The sequence below is a fragment of the Panthera onca genome, chromosome B1 (genome assembly GCF_046562875.1).
Source record: "Panthera onca isolate mPanOnc1 chromosome B1, mPanOnc1 haplotype 2, whole genome shotgun sequence".
NCBI classification, from domain to species: Eukaryota; Metazoa; Chordata; class Mammalia; order Carnivora; family Felidae; genus Panthera; species Panthera onca.
In genome coordinates this window covers 133409489-133430660 of record NC_138342.1, presented here as the reverse complement: position 1 = coordinate 133430660, position 21172 = coordinate 133409489, and positions in this window count along the sequence as shown.

The window sequence follows — 21172 nt, the reverse complement described above, 5'->3', positions numbered from 1 at the left end:
AGAAACGGGAACCCTCTTACACTGTTGGTGGGAATGCAAATTGGTGCAACCACTCCGGAAAGCAGTGTGGAGGTTCCTCAGAAAATTAAAAATAGACCTACCCTATGACCCAGCAATAGCACTGCTAGGAATTTACCCAAGGGATACAGGAGTACTGATGCATAGGGGCACTTGTACCCCAATGTTTATAGCAGCACTCTCAACAATAGCCAAATTATGGAAAGAGCCTAAATGTCCATCAACTGATGAATGGATAAAGAAATTGTGGTTTATATACACAATGGAATACTACATGGCAATGAGAAAGAATGAAATATGGCCTTTTGTAGCAACGTGGATGGAACTGAAGAGTGTGATGCTAAGTGAAATAAGCCATACAGAGAAAGACAGATACCATATGGTTTCATTCTTATGTGGATCCTGAGAAACTTAACAGAAACCCATGGGGAAGGGGAAGGAAAAAAAAAAAGTGGTTAGAGTGAGAGAGAGCCAAAGCATAAGAGACTCTTAAAAACTGAGAACAAGCTGAGGGTTGATGGGGGGTGGGAGGGAGGGGAGGGTGGGTGATGGGTACTGAGGAGGGCACCTTTTGGGATGAGCACTGGGTGTTGTATGGAAACCAATTTGACAATACACTTCACATATTGAAAAAAAAATAAAATAAATTGTAAAAAAATAAAATAAAATAAATAACAAAATGTGAAAAAGATGATTCCTTAAAGTACGTGGCAGTGACTTTGCTCTCTGTACCTACTTGTAAAAAAAACTTTTTAAAGTAACTTTTAAAACAAACATTTTTTAGAACTTGACATAGTACTCTCTAACAATAATCACTCTGGTTCTGTATCTGAGCACCAAAAGTGAATCATGGTCAATTAATAATACTATTTTCCTTTTTGAGAAGGTGGATTAGATTAGAAATTTTGAAAGGTCTATAATATAGGGAGTCTGCCTTTCAGTAAGACATTTAATACATTTTAAAGTCATTCTCTGTGTGTGTGTTTCTGTGGAAAAGAGAGATATAGGTGGAATAACGATAGATTTGATAGATCTAAAACTCTTGAGCAAAGAGGCCACCCCAAATTGACTTGCTTAGTGGATCAACATGCAGTTTGGAAAGAAGTCTAGCCTCTGTCATTTATATTCCCCTATTCAATGTTATATAAACACCCTGAGTGAAAACAAAACTTGCAGCTCATGTCCAAAGCCACAAGTGACAGACTATACACTCACTAAATGTGACTGAGTTCAATAGGTGGTCATTTTCCACCCAGTTCAATTATGTCTTTCCTCTTTCATCAGTCTCCAAAGAGAGGACTGAATCTCCTCCTGATTGTTAAGGAGTTAAACAACTTCATCCAACAATGTTTCATGCTGGATGGAAAGAATGGGGCTGAAGAGCTTTCTTTTTCTATGCTGCTTATTATCAGAAAAGAAAGTGTTGTGCAGAAGCCTCTAAAACATTTCTTCTTATGTCTCATTGGTCAGAAAATAATCATATTCCTCTCATAACCCACTTACTGGCAAATGAGGAGATCTGTATGGTCTGTTTAGATAAATTATGATTCGTAACATGGGCATAACCATTTGGCCGACCAAAGGGAAAAAAATGGAGGTCTGCTAGGGTTATAGAAAGGGATATTGGCTATTTGATAACCAAGTAACAGTGTCCGTCACAGTTTAAAGTATTCTGATGATATAAAAGTAGGAAGGATAGTTACTCTTTTGGATATTCAAACCAAGATTTTTTTTTTTTTTTTTTAATTTTTTTTTTCAACGTTTTTAATTTATTTTTGGGACAGAGAGAGACAGAGCATGAACGGGGGAGGGGCAGAGAGAGAGGGAGACACAGCATCGGAAACAGGCTCCAGGCTCCGAGCCATCAGCCCAGAGCCTGACGCGGGGCTCGAACTCACGGACCGCGAGATCGTGACCTGGCTGAAGTCGGACGCTTAACCGACTGCGCCACCCAGGCGCCCCTCAAACCAAGATTTTTTTTTAACATTTATTTATTTTTGAGACAGAGAGAAACAGAGCATGAACGGCGGGAGGGCCAGAGAGAGAGGGAGACACAGGATCCGAAGCAGGCTCCAGGCTCTGAGCTGTCAGCACAGAGCCTGATGCAGGGCTCGAACTGACGCTCAACCGACTGAGCCACCCAGGCGCACCTCAAACCAAGATTTAAAAAGCTCCCCAAAGCCTAAAATAATGGGTTGAAATTTAAGATAAAGATAAGATGTAAACAAATGCAGAATATTTTGTACTCCACCATTTATGCTTCAGTTTGCTGAGGGTCAGTTGGTTTAGAGTAGTTGAAATGAGAAGCAGCATGTAGTTTTGTTTGACCAACACATCCACTAAGAATCAATGATTAAAATTAAATAGACACTTTCCACAATCTAAGATTGCCTCATACTCATTTTATCTTGCCCAAATTCTATAGTCAGTTAGACTGTGGCTAAAATATTGTTTTCCATTCTGAGACTCATTATAAAAAGACTATTTGCACAAACTGAAGCAAGAACACTTAGGGAAGCCATATTAGAAGAAAAAAATTATAAAAACTGATGACATTTAAAGAGAGAAAAAAAGACCCAGGACGTGACAGAAATCTTCAAATTTAGAAGTCCTATTAAATGGAAGAAGAATTAATTTTTTTCTGGGTGGCTAACACTCATTGAGCTCCTACTATGTTCAGAGCAATAAGAAAAGTCTGTGCTTTCATAGGGTTTGAATATGGATTAAACAGAGTAACACACACTTTTCACAGAGTCTAGATCACACTATGAGCTCAATCCATGTTAACTACTATTTTTATCAAATGAGGGAAATTACTAGTGCACATATTTTTAACTCAGTTTGAAGAATATTTGGACAAACAGAACTGTTGAAGATCGAATTTGGTTTCCTGGGAAGACAGGCTATTTGGCACAAGCAAAACTCAACAAATTTAAATATCAATTCATTTATTCATTTATTTATTAATTTGTTCATTCATTCACTTATTTAATTTATTTATTCATTCATATATATACCATGTTCTGTCTTAAGCACTGTCTTTGCCACTATGAAGATAAAGAAAGAGATACAAACAAGCAAATTCTTGGCCATTTCAGAGCTTATATTGTAGCAGAAAAGGGACACACAAATAAAATATAATGTGTTGCATAGGGGAAGTGCTATAAAGGTTAATAAAGAAGAGTAAGTGACAGAGGCAGGGATCAAAGGAGCATTCTCTGGTGAGATCATGTGAGCACATGAATGGTATAAAGAACTAAGTCATTACCAGTTAGAGAGTGAGCAAGCATTCCAGTCTAAAGGCCCTGAGGAGTTTGCTTAACATGTCCAAAATAAATAAATAAATAAATAAATAAATAAATAAATAGCAAAAATGAGCTGGGAAAAACATAGTAGAAATGTAGGCTGGGGTGCCTGGGTGGCTCAGTCAGTTAAGCGTCTGACTTCGGCTCAGGTCATGATCTCGCGGTCCGTGAGTTCGAGCCCCGCGTCAGGCTCTGTGCTGACCGCTCAGAGCCTGGAGCCTGTTTCAGATTCTGTGTCTCCCTCTCTCTGACCCTCCCCCATTCATGCTCTGTCTCTCTCTGTCTCAAAAATAAATAAATGTTAAAAAAAATTTTAAAAAAATGTAGGCTAATGAACTAAACTGAGTCTAGATTATGAGAGGTTTTGTACTCCATAATAAGCTTTATGTAGCTTAATTTTTCTTTATGTAGTTGATTAATCTCTCCCAGTGAAGAAAGCCAATTCATTGAAAACAGTTTCCTTAATCAGTGTTGTAAAGGGAATGAATTCATTAACTGGCTTGGTACCTAAACCAGATGATCATTAAATTCTTTCTAACCCTTGGTATTCTATTTCTTACGGGCCTTTTTATGGAGTCCAAATATGCAATCCTGTTTGTCAAGTAAGAGTTTTCATTAAATCTGCAATTTCAGTAGCCAGCATCACAGCATTTAGCACAGAGTCTGTGGTTCAGTACATCTGATTTCTAACTTGCAAGTGAAGAAACTTTAAACAGATTTAGGACTATTAATATGGGCAGTTTTTAAAACTAATGCCTGTGGACTCATTTTAACTAAAAAGAAAACAAAAATTAGGTTTAGATTTTCTCTCTCTCTTTTAAATGTATTTCTCCATTCCCTTTGCTGTCCTCCTGGCAAAGCCAGAGGTTATGAAGCTCAGGATGAAAATTGCTGTAAACGAAACATGGGCAGAAAAGTTACCAAAAAGAATATTTTGCAGCTGCAAAAACACGTCTAGGCTTTTCTCTGACATGATGCTGCCTCTGCTCATAATGGGCTACTAGGTGACAGCATCCAAAAGCCCTCCAGGAGAAAGCCTGCTGGCAGCTTTGTTGAAATTTCCAGTAATTAGAAAAATTCTTCTCTCAAAGAAAAATCGTAGCTGAGACTCTTCACATTGAAAATACCAGGTGCTTAGACCAGGTAGACAAGCCATTGTAGCTAAGGGGTGATCGCTCGGGTCCAGGAACCAAAGTTGATGCCGGTGAAATACAGGAAGCACTTTAGACGCATGAAATTAGTGGATTGCTGGGCTGCTGTGGAGGTGTTCGCTAGGTAATCCCATACAATGACTTGGGTTAAATAATCTGGAGGTTGGTCTAGATCAGCAGTTCTTGAACTTTGGCATATATCAGAATCAGCTGGTGGATTTGCTCCTCACAGCTATCTGGGCCCCACCCCTAGTCTTCTAGTCAGTAGGGAAGGGCTGGAGCTGGATAATTTGCATCTGTAATGAATTCCCAAGTGCTGCAGCTGCAGAATTAGAAGCTGCTGTTTGACAATCGCTAATCTAGAGACAATGACTTGAGGAATCGGAACTTTATCCTCAATGAAATAGATTTGCCTACTCAATCAACTAAATTTTATTTAATAGGAATTGGGAGGCTGAATGCTACAGTTACGTGCCTTCGTTCTAAGATTCTTCTATGGAAACCTGGACTCCAGACAAATGTTTTCTTAACAATATTATTTGTGATGGCTAATATTTATAGAGGCTTGGACTTACCAGGAAATTTATAGATCTGGAATTATTTAGTCCTCACAAAACTTCTAAGACTCGGGCAATATGATCCCAGTTTTGGATGAAAAAAACAGCCGATTGTAGGTTAAGTGAATTGTGTAAGATTAAAATGAAATGCCTGTTTGGTTCAGTTGATAGAGCACATGACTCTGGATCTTGGGGTTGTGAGTTGGAGGCCCATATTGGGGGTAGAGGTTACTTTAAACAATAAATAAATAAAATATATTTAAAAGAGCTACCAAGTGACAAAGAACGACAGCATTCGAATCTGGGTTCTATTTATTACTTTCCCTATAGCAGGGAATTTCATAATTTAATGTGGATATAAATCATCTGAGATCTTATTAAAATGCACACTCTGTTGATCGCATGATGAATACATAATGACCAAAAAGGTCAATATTGCTGCAATATTTTAAACGAATTTATATTATTCTAACCATAATATTGTTTATGTAACTTTAAAAAGCGGTACATAAACAACATTCATTCCACCAAAACAAACTGTGTCTACCTCAGGTGAATTTCAGTCCTTAAAAAAACTATGATCTTCCAATTATATAAGGCACATAAGTCATATAAACACAAAACACACAATAAAACCTTATAATTTTGTTTTTTGTTTAACAGAAAATGGAATTCTATTTTACAACTGTCCTTATGTCTCAATATGCAATCAAAATAGCAATGGTACAAATTTCCTCTTGAAAGAATCATCAAGCAGCCCATCTTACTCTAACTAAATAGACCATGCTTAAGTTTCAGTTATTTCTAATCAGGAGATTTTTTTTTTTATATAATTTTCTTCCATGAAATTACTTGAGGGCTACATTGTAGCCAGTTCTTTTAATACATCTCTCAAATATATTTTATTTAACTTTTCAACTTTTATTTTAAACCATAATATATCTCTTCCAATATTATCTCACAATATAGAAACAGGTTTTCTTTTTTTAATTTGAATATCTCAAAGAAATATCCAAAACTTGAAAATCAAAAGGGTGTCAAACTGAAACATACAAAATATTTTTTAGGAGAATTACGTTTGCTGTTTATTAGTTGGCAAGACACCAGATACTGTGATATTATGTGTTAGCATATAGATTTCTGTTCAATAGAAAAACTAACCCAAAGTTAATCATTTGCTGTCTTATAGGATATTAACCTGTTTTGTATCAAGCTAGAGATTTTATGCTGACATTTCTTCTCTCAAAATGTCGATAAAGAGCCATCCTTCAAAATGATGTTTTAATCTGTTTGTAGCCATTTAATCGGCATTCTTATTAATTAATGAGTTGAATGAAATTTTTGACATGTGTTTATTCAATATTTGTATAAGTCCTATTTTTTAACTTTTTCAAATTTGGAGGTTATTCACAAGATGCCCAAGTGGACTCATCTGCCAGAGAAAATTTCACTGTGCTGCCAGAGGACTGGAATTCATTCATCGCTCTTCAGGCCTAACCACATACTTTCTTGCTCTCGGAATCTCAAGTGGCAGCAGGACTTTACCTTTGATAACTCTCTGCTTTCTAGGTTCCCCTCCCCTCAATTTTATTTGCTTGCTTCTAGTTCTTGGCCAAGTCTATTAGGCTGTGCATTATCTAACTCACGGCTTGAGTTCCCTTTCCACGACCAGAGGCAAGGACCATGAACCATCAGACTTGCCTCGATGGCATAGTCAGGATGACAGAAGTCTATTCCATCAGGTGAAAGTAACAGAAAATCTGCTTTCTTAACTTTCTTCTGTTTGTTCGTTTTACTATATGTGAGCTCCAATCAATGGCAAAAATATTTTTTGAACAATGGAAAATAGAACAGATCTGTGAGAATTGTGTTTATTTTTTTTTCTTGACCTGTAACCAAGGTTGTAGAATTGAAGCTGAGAGCTGTCTGTGTGTCTGCAATTGAGAAAATCCCTTACCTCTCATTGTTTTAGTTTGAACTATTTTCCTACCTCTAGGGAATATTATTACCCTAGATTATAAAAATTCCCAAAGAAGTTCTGTGTTAATTGGTTGTTTTGAGAAAATTGCACACCATGTATTTCTAATATTTTCAGGACAATCATGAAACCAAACTTTTAATACTTTAAATATGCTAGCCTTTTAAGAAAAAAAAATTCTTGCAGAAATCATTAACTAGAAACATTTTTATATAAAAATTCAAGCTCACGAACTTAAAGTGAATCTTTGAACAAACAAGACTGGCTTTATAATTTTGCCTTAAAAAAGTAAATAAAGAGCTATATATAATTTTCTGACTTTATCGGCATGTGGTACCAAGCAAAGGCGCATTTTATTTTTTAATAGGATTTGGGTTTGTTATTTTATGAAGAAACTAGTTAATCTGGACTGCTTACATTTTTTTATACTGGTTTACTCTACAGAATATATCATGACTTCCACGGACTGTTTAGGATTCTGAAAAGAGAAAAGTAGTGTTCAATCAAATCGAATCATAATCCTGCCAATGTTTTTAGATCAACAACAATTTTGATCTACAGTGTGTCAGCTTAAATAAAAGTTTAACATCTTCAGTTAACCGAACTCATTAACAAATAATCTTTAGATAAATACTTGTTAAATAAGAGAGAATACTGAAGCCTGATCATATTAAAGAACTTGTCTAATCTGACTTCTTGAAGAAATTGCACAAGTGATAATAGGCGGCTACAGGGAGTTGTGGAAGGTATGGTTGTGCTTTGCTAGACTGCCAGCAACAACCTGTGTATACCAGACAGTATTCAGGGAACCATCTCCCAGTGTGGCCTGTGAATTAGAAGCCAGTTCATTTGGATCAGAGTAATTTTGACTATTCTAGAAGTAATCGTGGTAAAATAGTATAACTTTACGAAAGACATCGATACGTTTCTGTTTACCAAGTGAAAAACTGAGAGAAGTTTGTTTGAAAACTAACGTGTTTCATTATTCCAAAGTGGAAAAAAATATATGTGGCAAAGATAAGACCTGAATAAAGAAGTTGAAGAAGGTTTACAGAAATTTTATTTGTCCTAGGCTGTAGTATCTATAAATAATGGATGTGAAAAAAGCAATGAAATGTGTTAAATTTTTGCGTAAAAGTTGTCTTAGTTGATGGTCTTATTAAGATGTTTTTGAAGAGTGGTCTGCAAGTCTCCTACAGTGAGATGTTATGTTAATACAAAACCAGAATAGTTGTCTTTCTTGCTGTGAAAATAAAACCAATTTTGAAGTATTTCGTTTTCTCTTACCAATGCCGTTATTTATTTTGCTTGAAATCAGCTCAGGCAACAGAAATTCCATAACATATCCGAATAATTTTTGGTGCTATGCATTGATTTTGGCATGTCCTTGTTATTACAAACAAACAGACAAAAAGCAAAAGAAAGTAATAAAGGTTTCTTACTTCTGAAAGAACGAAGTTTTCTTATAATTAAAGAAACTTTTATATTTACTATGTGTTGTCACCTTAATTCATAGGTAGCTAAATATTGTTTCTGAGGTACATGTGACCATGTATACAAGTGTTTGAAAATTTTACTTTGACAATAAATACGCTAGCACCTATGCATTGTAACCACCTTGCAGAAGGTTCTCGATTGAATTTACTTGTGTACTGTAGGCCTCATTGTTTTCCATTGCTCAAGATCCACGTTGTGCTCAGTTGAGCTCAACAAGGATAGAAATACCATCATTCTAAATTCCACCTCTGCCAGCTTTGATGTCCAGAAAAAATTGTAAGTATTTCTTTTCAAGTGATAGGTCAAATGGCATGCCCTGACTTGACATGATATAACCAAATACAGAAGTTAATGCAATAAGCTAGGAAACTTTGTTAAAACTGACATGTGAATTTAAGAGTTTATATTTGTCACAGAATGACTTACTTCTCTTAATCCTCCTCATTTTGGAGGATTAAGTCTTCTTAGAGCTGTAGATTTTTTAGAGTTTATAAGGGTTATAAAGACTTTTTTAAAAAAATTAAGCACTACACACACATACAATTGTGTGTGTGTGTGTGTGTGTGTGTGTGTGTGTGTGTGTATTGATGTGTCTTCTTGGTTTATAAAGATATGAACCAACTCTTCACTGTCATTTTTTTCTGGGGAGTGGAGTTTGTGAATATGGAATTTTAGCCTTTTCCATCTCACTGTTGGCATTTTCACCCAAGACTTTTTTCTTTTTTAACATGGATGCCTCCAGTGAAGGAATTACACTTTTTAGAAATATCCAAATTCCAACAAAGGAAAATCAATGTGCATAACATTTCCATGGATTTTTACCTATTCCCCTTGACAATGTGTCAATGGAAATAATGGAGATGATGATGGTCCATTTCTCTCAGCTCATTACTGTCAAATTATTTTCTACAATATTTAGTTTCCTTCCTCCATATTCCCATAGCAACAATTTAGAAGTACTGCTTCAGAATTAATTGCTTCATACTCATCCAGTGCAAATCTCTGGCCAGGAGTGGGAGTTCCCTCCTCTATGGAGCTGCTGACATTGAGGCTTTTCTTGCAAGCTGTTGCGAGCCATCTCAAGCCTAAAAAGAGCCACCACAGAAAGTGTTCTCTCAAGAGAGGAGAGCATGGCAGCTCCCAGGAAGTGGGCCCCCAGGGGGAAGTGTCTTTGCTGTGCCTGTGGGCCCCCTGTCACTTGCTTTTATTGGTGCTCAGTTCACCCAAGTGCTCATGTTGGTTTTCTCATTATTTTAAGCCATATATCCCAAAATAGCTTCTGGCATGCTGTCCTGAGCACAGAAGCTCATAAAAACTCAGCAAGAGGAGTATTGGCTGCATTATTCTTCTCTATATGACTGAAGCTTTAAAAAAGGAAAAAGAAGAGCCTGAGGTAGAAACTTGTGACAAGGCCTGGGGGCTGAAGATCTTAAAAATGAGGCCACATGCCTATAGATAGTCCCTAGTCACTCAATGAGCAAGAATTCAGCTTACTTACCATGCAGGGTTAGAAGGTGCTGATCTAGTCCTCCCTTTCTGAGTGCTCCTACTCAGCATCCTGACCGTCCTCCGATCTCTGCTGAAGCCAGAGATCAATACAAAAAGTTCAAGAAGTTCATCCAGCACCAGTCAGACCCTTGTGTCAAATTTAAGCGCAACTGGCAGAAACCCAGAGGCACTGACAATAGGGTGCGCAGAAGATTCAAGAGCCAGATCTTGATGCCCAACATTGGTTAGGGGAGCAACACGAAAACAAAGCACATGCTGCCAGCGGCTTCCAGAGGTTCCTAGTCCACGACGTCAAGGGATTTGAAGTATTGATAACGTGCAACCAATCGCACAGCAGAGGTTGTTCGCGTCTCCTCTAAGAACTGCAAGGCCATTGTGTAAAGAGCAGCCTAGCTGGCCATCAGAGTCACCAATCGCAATGCCAGGCTGCTCAGCGAAGAAAATGAATAGGCAGACAGATTACGTGTTCATCGTGTTTGTGTTAATAAAACCATCAAACTACAAGAAGAAGGAGAAGGAGAAGAAGGAGGAGGAGGAGGAGGAGGAGGAGGAGGAGGAGGAAGAGCAGCAGCAACAGCTGATCTAGAGCAGGCTTTTTTTTTTTTTTTTTTTTTTTAATTTTTTTTTCCAACGTTTTTTATTTATTTTTGGGACAGAGAGAGACAGAGCATGAACGGGGGAGGGGCAGAGAGAGAGAGGGAGACACAGAATCGGAAACAGGCTCCAGGCTCCGAGCCATCAGCCCAGCGCCTGACGCGGGGCTCAGAGCCTGACGCGGGGCTCGAACTCACGGACCGTGAGATCGTGACCTGGCTGAAGTCGGACGCTTAACCGACTGCGCCACCCAGGCGCCCCGAGCAGGCTTTAACCAGATAAAGAGCAGACCAAGAACTGGAAGTTGAGACATCTGGAATATTTTCTCTAATACTGGCAGTAGTTACCACGTGGTTTCCCTCCATTTAGCCCTTTTGGATATTCATTAAACTACCTGTTAAAAAGAAGGAGGAGGTGGAGAAAGAGGGACGATTTGTCTAGAGAAACAGATATAAAACTTTTAAAACCGTGGTTAGTACAGAATACAAGTAAAATACATGCTGATTATTATCATGAAAGACTTGGCAAGTTTCCTTCTTGATCTAAAATTTAATTTTCCAAAATGAGCACTGGGTGTTGTACGCAAGCCAATTTGACAATAAATTATATAAAAATAAATAAAATTTAATTTTCCATAACTTCTGAGAAGGTATAAGTTGTCCATATATTTAAGGATCCAAGAGTAATATGCACGTGATGACTTAAAAAGGGAGACAAGACTATGCATTTCTGTACTTAATTGAAAGAGAAACTCAGGAAAATCATCAAGAAGAAAAAACAAGCGGCTCCCACTTACCCCTCTCTCTGTTCTAAAATATCTCAGTTATCTCCGCCTTTTCTTCCTCTGCTCCTGCAGAGGCATACAGGATCTTTCTCCTCGTCGAGGACATTCATTGCACCTGCACCCCAAACCCCACTTTCTCTGCCTTTCTCTAGACTAATGCTCCAAAATAAACATCTTTTCTTTGTGCATCACTAACTCTGCTTTTCTCCTGGTTCTTTCTCCCTGAATTAACAACAGTCTCAGGTCTCTCCTGAGCAACTATGTTGATTTAAACTCTGCTACCACCAAGCCTGCCACCATTTCCTACAAAACTACCTGCTTATTTGTTGTGTGTCGTTTTAAGAATCTTGTGTGCCAAGAATTGCAGTTCTCTACAAATTCTGTTTTCTTTCTTTCTTTCTTTAGGTATGTTTTCTTGTGCGAAGTATGTCCTGTCAATGCAACTTTTTTATTTCCTTTTTTAAATATGTATAAAACCTTTAAAATGCACTATCCTGTGGACATTTATGTATTTAAGATTCACATAGTTTAGGATTAGTAATCTTTTTACTTTGCTTGCTGTTTTTTGTTTAACGCAATGTTATGCTTTTGGTGTCCGTCTATATACTGATCTATCTAACACAACTTGAATAGGTATATAAATCAAGTTAGCTACTCGTCTGCATAGAATCCTTCTTATGAGTACATTATATTTTCTATAAAGACAAGAAACCCCCTGTTGTTTACATTGCTTTGCTACACTGCATTGACCATCCTCCTAGAGGTCACTGTGTGAATCTCAGCTATGTTCTCTGACAGGCATAATCCAAAAGTGGAATTGCTGAATCATGGGAGAAATAAGAACAATATTACTGCTTTCTGGAATGGTTACATCTGTAGATATTTCAGCATTGCTTGAGGGTCCTTGTTTATCACATGATCACATTTTCTAATATCGAGCCTTCTGACTGTTACCAGTAGAAAGTTAACAGGTATTTCCTTAGCTGAATTTCCCTCTCTTCTGGCTACTAGTGACATTGGGCACTTACATATACATTAGTCTTTCAGATTTTTCTTCTCCAATTGTCTATTAAAATTTTTGGCCTAGTTTTCTATTGGACTTTATGCCTCTCTCTTGTCAGTTTAGAGGAGTTCCATGTATAATAGGTATATTAACCTCATGTTGGCTTTAGATATTAACTATATTTATGCAGTCTAACACTAATCCTTAAACTGTGTCTATGGCATTCTTAATTAAAAAGAAATTTCTCATTTTGATGAAGTCGAAGACACAAACAGATCCACAAAGAAAGCTTTCACTCACCCACTTCCAGTTTTCGATACAGCCAGTATTCAGTCGCCATTGTCTCCCTGAGGTGATTTTCATAATGTCTGCATTCGTCTGCATTTGGGATTTATCATCCTTCTATTATTTCTTCCAAAATTCTAGGCACGAGAAGTGACCATTGTATGCTAGTTTGCTATCTTGCCCCCCAAATGTCTTAGGATCATAAGATTTACCATCTATTTTCCTTTCCTCTACATTATCTGAAATTAAAATTGAAATTGTTTTCTTACAGGGGCGACTGGGTGGTTCAGTCGGTTAAGGGTCAGACTTTGGCCCCGGTCATGATCTCATGGTTCGTGGGTTGGAGCCCCATGTCGGGCTCTGGGCTGACAGCTCAGAGTCTGGAGCCTGCTTCAGATTCTGTGTCTCCCTCTCTTTCTGCCCCTCCCCTGCTCATGCTTCTTTCTCTCTTTCTCCCAAAATTAGAGATTAAAAAAAAATTTTTTTAACTAAAAAAATAAATTGGTTTGTTACAGAACATCAACAATGTCAGAATTTCAGAACTTCCCAAGATTGAATAATACAAAATTGGGGTTGGCATTTGCTGCTATTTGACTACATACTCTCTTTCTAGTCAAGTGATCTATCTTCCTAGCTGCTTTTTTTGTTTGTTTGTTTTCCTCAACAAATAGCTTTCCTAAGCACTAGATATATGCACTGTTCTAAGTTTTGAACACAAGACAATTGTCTTTTTCCTTTTTCATTCTTTTGTCTAAAGACCTCAACTACTGCCATGCTTTCAAATTTCTCATTACATATAACTTTGAAATCTACATGTGTCATCCTAACCTCTTTCTTGAGCTTTAAATAGGTGTTCTATAATTTTTTAAATCACCCCCAATTAGATGACCTACTAGAAAGTTAAATATAAAATATCAAACACCTTTTCTATTCCTAGGTTTATTATTTCTCTTGGAGTTCCTGTGATTCAGTTATCCACTTTTCAAATGTAATCATTTCGGTTTTTCTTCTCCATAAACCCATTAAGCAGAGAGCAGTCAAGAAGTATAGACAATTTCCGTGTTTCTTCTGACACTTTTTTTTCCACTGTATTGTTAGTTTAAACCCCTAGAGTAGGCTGTCTACTCATTCAGTAGCTGATGTATAATTTTGAAAATTAAATATTTTATTTAAATAGTTATGCATCCACATGAAGAGATTTCTATGTACACTTTATCCAGTTTCCCCTAATGGTAACTTTTTTGCAAAACTGTAATTTGTACATTTGTTATAATTGATTAACCTACATTGACACATCATCATCCCTCAAAGTCTTGAGTTTTCATTAGGGTCACTTTTGGTGTTGTGCAATTATGAACTGCACCATGTACAAAGACATGTGTCCATCCATCATTGTAGCATTGTACAGAATAGTTTCACTGTGCTAAAAATTCTCTGTGCTCTGACTATTCATCCCACCCTCCCACCTAACTCTTGGTAACCACTGATCTTTTTACTGTCTCTATCCTTTTGCCTTTTCCAGAATGACATAGATTTGAAATCATACAGTATGTCACCTTTCAGATTCACTTCTTTTACTTAGTAATATTCATTTAAGCTTTCTCCATTTCTTTCACGGCTTGATAGCTCATTTATTTATCTCATTTCTTTTTAACACCAAATAAAGTTCCATTGCCTAGATGTACTATAGTTTATTTACCCATTCATTAACTGAAGGATGTCATGATGGCTTCTAAGTTTTCGCAATTATGAATAAAGCTATAAACTGTAACTATAAAGCTATAAACATCCATGTGCAGGTTTTTTTGTGAACATAACTTTCCAACTCCTTTGAGTCAATACCACAGAGCATGTTGCTGCATCACATGAAAAGATACTGCCAAACTCTCTTCCAAAGTGGCTGTACCATTTTGCAATCCCAAGAGCAAAATGAATGAGAGTTCCTGTTGCTCCACACCCTCACTAGCATTTGATATTGTCAGTGTTTGGGTTTTGGCTGTTCTAATAGGTATTAGTCATATCTCACTGTAGTTTTAATCTGTAATTACCTAATAATGTATGTATGGAGTATCTCTTCATATGCTTACTTGCCATCTGTGTATCTTCTTGTTCAGATCTTTTGCCCATTTATAATTCAGGCTATTTTTTTCTTATCAATGAGTTTCAAAAGTCTTTGGATTTTAACTAACACTTATCAGATGGGTCTTTGTGAATATTTTCTTCAGGTCTGCGTACCGTCTTCTTTTTCCTTTGATGTGCCCTTTGGTGGAATAGTTTTTAATTTTAGTGAAATCTAGTTTATAGTTAATTTCTTTGATAGACTTTGCCTTCAGAATTTTATCTAACAAGGCATTATTATACTCAGAGTCATCTAGGTTTTCTCCTGTTATCTTCTGGGAATTTCATAGTTTTGCATTTTACTTCTAGGTCAATGACCCATTTGGAGTTAATTTTTGTGAAATGTGTAACATCTGTGTCTAGGTTTGCTCTGTGTGTGTGTGTGTGTGCGTGCGTGTGTGTGTCCACTTGTTCCAGTATGTATCTTGCAGAGACGATCTTTGCTCCATATAATTGCCTTCGCTTCTTTGGCCAAGATCATTCGAATATATTTATATGTGAGTCTGTTTCTGGGTTCTCTTTTCTTTTCCACTGAGCTATTTCTCTACTCTTTAGCTAATACCACACTGTCTTCATTACTGTAGCTTTCTGGTAATTCTTGAAGTCTCTGGTAGTGTCAGTGTTCTGATTCCTTCAATATTGAATTTGTTCTTCTGGATCTTTTGCTTCTACATGTAAACTTTAGAATCAGTTTGTCAGTATGCATAAAATAACTTGTTGGGATTTTGATTGGGACTTGGTTGAATCTATAATCAAGTTAGAAAGAGCTGATAGCTTGACAAAATTGAGCTTTCCTATCCATGAATATGCAATGCAACATCTTTCCATTTATTTAGTTCCTTGATATCTTTCATCAGAGATTTGCAGGTGTCCTCATATAGATCTTGTACATATTTTTGTTACTCTTTTATCTAAGTAATTAATGGGGTGGGCTGCTAACATAAATGCCATTGTGTTTTTAATATCAAATTTCACTTAGTCATTGATAGTATACAGGAAAGCACTGACTTTGTATATTAGCCTTGAATTCCGCAACCTTATTATAATTGTTTATTAATTCCAGAAGCTTTTATGCCAATTCTCTCAAATTTTCTATTTAGAAAACCATACTATTTGCACACAAATTTATTTCTTCCTTTCCAATCTGGGTATGATTTATTTCCTTTTTTCTTTTTCTTTTTCTTTTTTTTTGTCTTAATGCATTACCTAGGATTTCTGTTATGATGTTGGAAAGGAGTGGTAAGAGGAGAAATTCTTGTTTTGATCCTGTTCTTAGCAGAAAAGCTTTAAGTTTTTCACCATTAAGCATGATGTTATTTGTAGGTTTTTATAGGTTTTCTTTATTGAATTTAAGAAATTCCATTATATTCCTAATTTGTTGAGAATTTATATCATAAATATGTGTTGGATTTTGTCAAACACTTTTTCTGCATCTATTGATATGATCATGTGTTTTTTCTTCTTTAGCTTCTATATGTGGTATATTACATTAATTGATTTTTGAATGCTGAATCAGGCTTGCCTACCTGGTATATATCTTACTTGGTCATGGCATGTAACTCTTTTCATACACTGTTGGATTCAATTTGTTAATATTTTGTTGAGGACTTTTGCATCTCATTCCTGGAAGATATTGGTCTATAGTTTTCTTCTAATGTCTTTATCTGGGTTTTGTGTCAAGGAAATGCTTACCTCAGAATGAGTTAGGATGTATTCTATGCTCTGGGAGAGATTATAGAGAAGTGATATGATTTCTTCCTTAATGTTTGCTAGAATTCACCAGTAAGCTCATGTGGGCCCAGTGTTTTATGTTTGGAAAGGTTATTAATCATTTATTCAATTTCTTTAGTAAATATAGAACTAGACCTTGACCCTGTGTGAGTTTTGGCAGTTTGTGTCCTTCAAAGAATTGGTCCATTTCATCCAGTTTATCAAATTTGTGGACATAGACTTGTTCACAAAATTCTTTTATTAATCTTTTAATACCAATGGGATCTACAGTGATGTCTCCTTTTTCATTTCTAATATTAGCAGTTTGTGTCTTCTTTTTTTTTTCTTAGTTAGCCTAACAAAAAGCTCATGCTTTTATTGATCTTTTCAAAGAATTGGCTTTTGGTTTTATTGATTTTCTTTATTGATTTCATGTTTAGTTTTACTGATTTCTGCTCTAATTTATATTATTTCTTTTTTACTTTTGCTTATTTTGGTTTTAATTTTTTCTTCTTTTTCTTGTTTCCAAATGTGGAAGCTTAGATTATGGATTTTAGATTTTCTTCTCTTCTAACATATTCACTCAATGTTATAAATTTTACTCTTATCATTTCTCTTATTGCCTATCCTGTCTCTCCAGTTTTGGAGGCGGTGGATTGCCCTATGACCTCACTTCTTGACAGAACAGAAAGGGTTGTTGATTTTTCAGTTTGTCCAGTTCTTTACTTATTATTAATACAGAGTAAAGACTTCTACACTCCTTATATTCCAGACAGAAAACTGCAAGTCTATAACTTTTAACATATATACATTAACTTTTGTCTGTTGATTCCACCTTCGTATTTCCTCATTCTACCTGTCAAAATCCTGTCCAGATTTCATGGTTAATTTTAAAACATATCTATATGACAGTTGGTTAACAGAATTTTTTTTTTAATTTTTAAATTTGTATCTGGTACATTTTAAGACACTCTTTTATTCATTTTGGACTCCATAAAAAGCACACATGTAACTAAATATGTTTTAATATTAAGTGCTAGTTAAACAAATACTTCATAGAAGAGGTAGGATTTGAACTGGATCTGAAGAATCGTCAGAAACTGACCAAATGACCTATGTCAAACAAGTAGATTGTTTTGATGTCTTGGTAATCCTGTACTCAAAATGCAAATTTAAATAGGTTTTCTCTTATTTACCTGGGTGCTTTACAAAAGATATGAACACACTACGGTCGGTGAGCCAAATACATTTGCCACCTATTTTTTGTAAAAATTTAATTGGAATATAACCAGTCCCATTTATTTGCATATTTTTACTCCACAATGACAGAGCTGAGTATTTGGGCACAAAATGGTATGACCTGTAAATCTGAAAATTGTTTATATCTGGCCCTTTATAGAATACTCACAAGGACCTCTGCTTTAAAAGTATAAAAGGGATATAGATTGAGAGCTTTGGGGGATCTAAAGAAAAGCAGAACAAAACAAACTGCAAGTTTTTAATAGTTTTCTCATCTATGCTAACCTAAATACTTTAAGACTTTGCTACTCAAAGTGTGATCCACTGAACAGCGGCATTGACAAAATCTGTTAATTCATTTAAAATGCAGAATCTGAAGCCCCATGCCCGCTCTACAGAAATAGAATCTGTATCTTAAAATGCAAGTTATATGCACATACTAGTTTGAAAAATTGCACTTTAAAAGAGTGTCTATTGTTGAATCAGATTTCAAACCCAGACTTAAGCCACCTGCCTGACTGACCCTTGTTGCTACTACTTACTGTATGGCTTTAGATAAACGAATTAAATTCTCTGTGTCTTGACTCCCTCATCTGTAAAATGGGTTAATGTTGTCATACATCTCTCTTAGTATCATTGTGATGCTAAACGTTAGTATATATGAAACACTTAGAACAATGTTCTTAATATTTAATCTGGCGTACAAATATGGTCAATAAATCATTATTGTCATTATTATATTAGAAGCAACAACATATGCAATCTTTAGCTTTAAAATATCACTGAGAAGCTACTGATTTAGATCAATTAGCAAATTATTGGCTAATTAATAATGCTTCAGAAGAAGTTAGTAGATACAGGTCTAAATCAATGCCTTTAATTTTTTTTTCAACAATAACCAACCAGCTTGATTTTTTTTTCAACTTTCTTAGGAATTTTCAATATTAGTTTTTCCAAAAGCTTATATCTGAGGTATATTTAATGGAGGAATGATAATATACCCAATTTTTCTTACTTAATTTTGACAAGGGAGAATGTTTCCAGAGTGTTTGCTTTCATCAGCCATAATCACTACCTTTCTGTAACATGTTCACATCTAATGTCACCTTGGCTGACAATAAATGGCCCCCACCTCAATTAGAACTGCTGAAGAACAATGCCCCCAAAAGTTACTGCTCTTGGGAAACTTCTAGAAGAACATGTGTTTAGTTTACTTATAGGTTAAGAGGTTATTTCATGGACACCTGTAGATAGTTAAAAGGATAAGTAATTCAACCAGAAGCCATTTAAAATATAAACCCATGATTGACTGGGGATTTGGATGAGTCTTTACATCTGGAAGGAAGGAAAAGAAATGTACTCATTTTTGTGTGTGAAATAAATCAGCTTTTAAATCTGGGATCAGCAAAGAATTTGCTATATAGAAGAGAGAGTGCTAGCTAACACCATTTTCTTAGAACTGTCATGTTCAAATATATTATTTGTTTGAATAATGTTCAAGTTATGTTCCTGAAAATGTGGGCTTTATTTAAAACCACAAGATCTAAGGTGTGATATCTCAAAGGAGACATGTTTTTAAATTGTGTTGTTTTGAGGGAAGAAAGAGTAGATTTGGGGACACCAGGCATTTAAGGACCCTAATACGGTTTCTAGAATCACAGTGTCCAATATGATAGGAACTAATTATATATGACTAGTTCAATTTCAGTTAAAAAATCACAATTCAATTCAATTCAATTAAAATTTTGCTCCTTAGGCACACTGGCTACATTCAAATGATCAGTAGCTACATGCGGCTAGTCACTTAATTTGGGGACAGCACAGAAACATTGCCATTATTTAAGAACATTCTACTGAACAATGCTGCTACAGAATATAGCAAAGAATATAAACATACAGACCTAAAATAATTTGTTTTGGAATAGGAAAGCCGCATTCACTGTATTAGAATTTAAAAGAGCATCTATCCTATTTTATAGAAAACTAAATAAATAGAAGGATGTTTGTTTAGACTATAACTTCATTGCATCAGTGTGAGATCTCAGATTCTGTGGAATAGTGACAGTAGACTTCTTATTTTCCTTGAAACTAAAGGCTTCTTCAGAATTTAGGGGGGATTTCTAATTTGACCTTGAACGTTGTAATAGAAATACCATAGACATTATTATTACATTATTACATGTTCATAGTGTTCAGCAACCTTGAGGTAAGTGGCAGGACAGTGTTTTGGACTTTAGTTCCTATAGTTTGATTTAGATATTTGAAGGTAACTCAACTCAGCTAAAACTAGAATAATATCATCAGGGAAATAGGTATTGAAATCCAGTCTGATTTTTCAAAACATTCATTTGGCGACCAAAATAAAACAAAAGGATAATGAGTATATGGGTCAGGTATAAGTCGTGTTATAGCTGGACTCCATTTTGGAGCAAACATGTTTTATTTTGGGTCTTCTTGGAAAAAAACAGAATCAGGCAGGTGAGAAACAACAAGAAGCTCTCATCCTCCTCTGTCTTCCTCTGCTGCATCCTTTTCCCGATCCTTCCAATCCACAGTCCTCCCGGGACATCTGAGAAACTCTAGGATCAGAGCACCAGGAAGCCATGTTTGATACCTACCTGGTTTTTTAAAAAACATGAACGTTTGGGGCGCCTGGGTGGCTCAGTCGGTTAAGCGTCCGACTTCGGCTCAGGTCACCATCTCGCGGTCGGTGAGTTCGAGCCCCGCGTCAGGCTCTGGGCTGACGGCTCAGAGCCTGGAGCCTGTTTCCAATTCTGTGTCTCCCTCTCTTATGCCCCTCCCCCGTTCATGCTCTGTCTCTCTCTGTCTCAAAAATAAATAAACGTTAAAAAAAAAAATTTTTTTAAAACATGAACGTTTTACATATATTGGAGTTTCATGATGTCGCATAGCACCTAAGAATTCTTGTTCTCAATAATATGCTGTCTTGAAGAAAAGTCACTTTATTATGCACAGAATGATCAAATTCTTCCATGACTTGGTGTGTTAGGACAATACATTAGACGTATTAATTATCTTTATGGCTACCCCCACCCATGCCGCAGAATGCATAATTTCTACTGCAGTGTGATGGTGATTTAATATCTAGCACTTTGTAGTTTACAAAATCCTTACAAAAGACATTTTTCTTTATCAAAGAAAAGGGGGAGGTGGAGGATGGGTAAGAAACCTTGTGGTCCTTATTAAAACATATTATCTTAAGTAAAAGCCATGAAAAATTGCTCAAGGAGACTTTTTCATCCACTGAGAATGGCCACAAAATATTGTGGCAAAGAAATATACTGTGTGATATTTGTACCTTTTGGCTAGCAATGATATTTTATACTCAATGGTTCAAAATGAATGTATAATATAAATATAAAAACCCCTCAAAGACTTTCTTTGTTACCAGAATTACTATGGT